Below are 6,174 nucleotides of genomic sequence, written 5' to 3'. Positions count from 1 at the left end.
TCATGCAGGCCCTGGAGATGCTTCAGGGAAGACACAGTTTCCTGCTGCCTGCAGAGCTCAAATCAGCAGAGACACACACTCAACATCTAACTGTACAGTTCAGGTCGAGGTCATTGTGACACTAAGCACAAAGGAGAAATGAAGTGAAATAGGGAAGGAAACATCACTCCTCTCCTGGACCCGGAGTGTGGGCTTTCTTTCTATCCCACCCCTTTCTTGGGCTTCTCTTTTTTTATTGCAAAGGCATCCCCCCTCCCCATCTCTCAGGGAACAAATCTCTGAGTCATTCTTGCCTCCTCAGCGCCATTTGCTCCCTTGGGCAGAGGTCTTCTCCTCATCTGGGGGTTCTGTCTTTAGCTTTAGGGTTCAATAAGTGGAAAGTGTTCTGATTTGGAGGACAAGATGATTCTTATTTAAATATTCCTTCAACATCCATTGCCCATGTGACCTTGATCATTAACATCCAATCTCTGACCCTCAGTTTCCTTGTCTGCAGCATTTAGTCATGCATTCCATTCCTCAGAGTTGCTGTGGGGTCACTGATCTGGGACATGGGAGGGATTAATCATTGTTAACTTCTGGACCTGATTAAGATGTATGTGATTTGATTAGGGATAGATCTACCATATGATCCAGCTATTCCATTGATGGGTATTTATCCAAAAAACTTGAAAACACAAATGCATAAAGATACAGGCACCCCTATGATCACTGCAGCATTATTCACAATAGACGAGACTTGGAAGCAACCTAGGTGCCCATCAAGTAACAAACGGATAAAGAAGATGTGGTATATATACATAATGGAATACTACTCAGCAGTAAGAAATGAGGAAATCTGGCCATTCGTGACAACGTGGGTGGACCTTGAGGGTATTATGCTGAGTGAAATAAGTCAGAGGGAGAAAACCACATACCATATGATCTCAGTCACAAGTAGAAGATAAAAACAACGATGAACACACACATAGCAACAGCGATTGGATTGGTGGTTACCATAGGGGAAGGAGAGAGGGGGCAGGGCAAAAGAGGTGATTAGGCACATGTGTGGTGATGGACGATAATTAGTTTTTGGATGGTGAACATGATGTAATATACACAGAATTCGAAATAGATTATGATGTACATCTGAAAGCTATGTAATGTTATAATCCAATGTTACTGCAATAAAAACAAAAGACATGTGGAGTTTGAGACGTGAGACAAACAAGGTGTTGGACTCCGCAGTCAGGGTGGATGATTGATATGCCAAATGAAGAGCCTCCATCTGCTCCTAACACTGAGAAACGCTGTTCACATAATTTCTGAAATATGTAGCCACAGTGAACTGTAGAAAAAGAGATATGACTGCTCCAAAATAGAGAGGGGACTGTGACAAACAAAGAGGCCAAAGCTGAGGCTCCACAGGTGCCTGAGACCAGCAAGCGGCCATTAGAGTGAAGGTTCCACTTCTGTGTCGACAGGAGAAGCGCTTCAGGTCCTCACAGGCAGAAAGGGGAGCAGAGCTCAAGGTAAAAGTTGGAAGCTGAATGCTACTCCCACATATTTGAAGGCAGGTGCTGTGTTATCTCTGACCACTGACCCAGGACCATGGTCAGAACTGAGGTATGTCCCATGTGTGTGAAACAGATTTAATTCACTATAGTTTCACATGGATATATGACCATGTGTGAGTGTGGGGCTCATGGTGGAACCATCCCTGCTGGGCACATCCCTAGTCAGATGCCAAGTTTAGGAGAGAGGCTGCCACGGGGCAGGGTAGCTGCACCAGTCTACCCCTTTCAGCCAGGAAAGTCAGGATAGTCCTGGGAGAAACTCTTTGTGGGAAATCAGGTGTGTGAGAGGTGAGCATCCAACAAGAATGGACATCAAAGACAAATCCTAATAACGAATAATGCTATGAAAGACAATATACAGAGTCAGTAATGGTGGCTATCTTATCCAAAGAAATAGAATACTGCAATATAGGAAACTCATTTTATGTAACTGTGTTTAATTATCTGAAAAAATAAAGTAGGAAATTGAATTCTTGAAAAACAACAGAAGGTGTGTTATAGAATAATATAGATTTTAGAAATGAATTTGGCAAATACTTAGAGGTAAAAATTAATACTTTCATTTATCACACTCAAAATATTCTTTCCATCAAGGAGACAGTACAACTGAAGATCCGCTTATGAGACTAGAGTACAATATTGAGGGAAATTTTGTAGGATGCAATACAGAGAAACTGGAATTATAAAATTAAAATGCATGGGGACTAGAAAGAGAAGGACCATGTATGCCGTGAGTTTCAGGGGAAAGCAGTGAGAATGACGTCTGCAGCAGTCCTAGAGGCAAATGGTGGGCATTTTACAGAGATGCAGAAAGAACATGTAAGTGCTGGGGTGCACGAATATATCAATGACATTTGAGTTTTGATATATCATGGCAAATTGAAGGAATTTTAATGGAAGAAGACATTTCAAAAAATAGCAAAAGATGTGGGAAAAATACATTCAAGGAATTAATTGAAAATGAATAATTCTACTCACCCAAATTACTATTAAGGGGCTAAAGGGTCAGCTGGGGAAAAATACCTAAGTACAAGGAGACGTGGGGCATGTCTGGCTGCTTGGACTCATGTCTCACATGTTAAACCCATCAAGTCAGGCTTCAACTTTATGAGGGATGAGGAGGGTGTTTGCGATAGATGATCCTTAACCATCAGATATATTTTTCCCTCCTCACAGTTCGATCATATCCTTTACTTAAGATAATGTTTTCCGGGATCTTTAGAAAAATAAAGAATGAAAATAAGGCATTTAAAGATATACAAGGTTTTAGACATTTTATTGTTTACATGCTCACTAAAGCAAAACTAATGTATGTAATTAAGCCAAAAGAACTAGAGACATGAAATAGAGAAAGTGAGATGCAAAAGTGAGAAAAAAATATGGCCAAACAAATAAACGTTTGGAAAACTATATTTGGATATACATGCACATATACATTTTAATTTAAGGAAGCTGAAACAAAATATTTGTAGGGTGTGTGTGTGAGAGAGAGAGAGAGAGACAGAGAGGGAGAGATCCTGCAAGAAAATAAGTACTAATTGTTTAGCTAGGAGCTGGCTCCGTGGCTGAGTGGTTAAGTCCGTGCACTCCACTTTGGCAGCCCAGGGTTTTACCAGTTCGGGTCCAGGGTGAGGACATAGCACCACTCATCAGGCCACGCTGAGGCAGCATCCCACATAGCACAACCAGAGGGACTCACAACTAGAATATGCAACTATGTACTGGGGGATTTGGGGAAGAAGAAGAAGAAGAAAGGAAAAAAAAAATTGGCAACAGATGTTAGCTCAGGTGTCAATCTTTTTTAAAAAAAGAAAAGAAGGTGGAGTTTAAGCTGAATATTAAAAAGAAAAAAGTTTAGCTATTGTGAAATGTCTTTTTCTTATTTAAAGGAGAGGAAGAATTTAAAAAATGTTCAAAATTATAAATGTAAATATCTATACTAACAATGAGAATAACCTAAAATTAGAAACACAATATATAACCTGCAAACTGGTGACATTATTGTATAAAACGAACAAATCTTGATCAAAACAAACACGGTCTGGAAATTCAAAATGAAAGTAAGCGAATGCAGGATATCTTTTTTTAAAGTAATTTTATTGGGATTATAATGGTTTATAACATTGTGTAATTTCAGGTGTACATCATTGTTTATCAATCCTGAATACGCTTCACTGTGCTCACCCTCAGTAGTCTAATTTTTATCCATCATCATATATATGTGCCCCTTCATCACTTTCAACCACCCCCAACCCACTTCCCCTCTGGTAACTCCTAATCCGTTCTCTTTATCCATGTGTTTGTTATCTTCCACATATGAATGAAATCACGCAGTATTTGTCTTTCTCTCCCTGGCTTATTTCTCTTAACATTACACCCTCGAGTTCCATCCATGTTTTTGCAAATGGGATAATTTTGTCCTTTTTTATGGCTGAGTAGTATTCCATGGCATATATATATATATATATATATATATATATATATATATATATATTACACCTTCTTTATCAATTCATCTGTAGAAGGGCACCTGGGTTGTTTCCACATCATGGCTATTGTGAATAATGCTGCAATGAACACAGAGGTGCATAAATCTCTTTGGATCATTGATTTCAAGTTCCCTGGATAAATACTGAGTAGTGGGATAGCTGGATCATATGCTATTTCTATTTTTAATTTTTTCAGAAATTTCATTACTGTTGTCCATAGCGGCTGCACCACTTTGCATTCCCACAAGCAGTGTATGAGCATTCCCTTTTCTCCACATCCTTTCCAACATTTATTGTTTTTTTCTTGGTAATTATAGCCATTCTGACCAGTGTAAGGTGACATCTCATTGTAGTTTTGATTTGCATTTCCCTAATAATTAGTGATGTTGAGCATCTTTTCATGTGTCTGTTTGCCATTTGTGTATCTTCCTTGGAAAAAATATCTGTTCATTTCCTCTACCCACTTTTTGATTGGGTTGTTTGTTTTTTTGTAGTTTTTGAGTTCATTGTGACATCATTATATATTTTGGAGGTCAACCCCTTGTCTGATAAATGATTTGCAAATATTTTCTCCCAGTTGGTGGGTTGTCTTTCCGTTTTGTTCATGGTTTCCTTTGCTTTGCAGAAGATTTTTAATCTGATGTAGTCTCAATCATTAATTTTTTCTTTTGTTTCCCTTGCCCAAGGAGACATGGTATTTGAAAAGATGTTGCTAAGCCCAATGTCAAACAGTGAACTGCCTATATTTTCTTCTAGGAGTTTTATGCTTTTGGGTCTTACATTCAAATCTTTAATCCATTTAGAGTTATTTTTGTGTATGGTGCAAGATAATGGTCTACTTTCATTCTTTTACATGTGGCTGTCCAGTTTTCCCAACACCCTTTATTGAAGAGACTTACCTTTCTCCATTTTATGTTCTTGGCTCCTTTGTCAAAGATTAACTGTCCATAGATGTGTAGTTTTATTTCTAGGCTTTCAGTTTGGATCTAATGATCTGTTTGTCTGGTTGGTGCCAGTACAATGCTGTTTTGATTACTATAGCTTTGTTGTATGTTTTGAAGTCAGGGATTGTGATGACTCCAGCTTTGCTCTTTTTTCTCAGGTTTGCTTTGTCTATTTGGTGTCTTTTATTGTTCCATATAAATTTTAGGATTCTTTGTTCTATTTCTGTGGAGAATATCAATGGGATTCTGATTGAGATTGCATTGAATCTGTAGATTGCTTTGGGTAGTATGGACATTTTAAATATGGTTATTCTTCTGACCCATGAACATGCAATATCTTTCCATTTCTTTATGTCTTCTTCAATTTCTTTCAATAATATCTTATAGTTTTCAGTGTAAAGGCCTTTCACCTCTTTGGTTAAGTTTAATCCTGGGTATTTTATTCTTGTTGTTGTGACTGTAAATGGGATCATATTCTTGACTTCTCTTTCTGCTAGTTCATTGTTAGTGTATAGGAGTGCAACTGATTTCTTTAAATTAATTTTGTACCCTGAAACTTTGCTGAAGTTGTTGACTATTTATGATAGTTTTCTGGTGGATTCTTTAGGGTTTTCTATATAGAGAATCATTTAATCTGAAAATAGCAAAAGTTTCAATTCTTCCTTTTCAAATTGGATTCCTTTTATTTCCTTTTCTTACCTAATTACTCTGGACAACACTTCCAGTACTATGTTGAATAGGAGTGGTGAGAGTGGCACCCTTATCTCATTCCTGTTCTCAGGGGGCTGGCTTTCTTTTTTTCACCATTAAGTATGATGTTGGCTGAGGGTTTGTCATATATGGCATTTATTATGTTGAGGTACTTTCCTTCTATGTGTATTTTATTGAGAATTTTTGTCATAAGTAGATTTTGGATCTTGTAAAATGCTTTCTCTGCCTCATTGAGATTATCATTTGATTCTTATTCCTCACTTTGTTAATATGGTATATCACATTGATTGATTTGCAGATGTTGAACCATCCCTGCATCCCTGGAATAAATCCCACTTGATCATGGTATATGATCTTTTTGAAGCGTTGCTGTGTTTGGTTTGCCAACATTATGTTGTGAATTTTTGCATCTAAGTTCACCAGCGAAGTTGGCCTATACTTTTCTTTCTTTTTGTTGTCTTTGTCTGGTTTTGG

The sequence above is a fragment of the Equus asinus genome, chromosome 26 (genome assembly GCF_041296235.1).
Source record: "Equus asinus isolate D_3611 breed Donkey chromosome 26, EquAss-T2T_v2, whole genome shotgun sequence".
Classification (NCBI taxonomy): Eukaryota; Metazoa; Chordata; class Mammalia; order Perissodactyla; family Equidae; genus Equus; species Equus asinus.
This window is presented reverse-complemented; position numbering follows the sequence as displayed.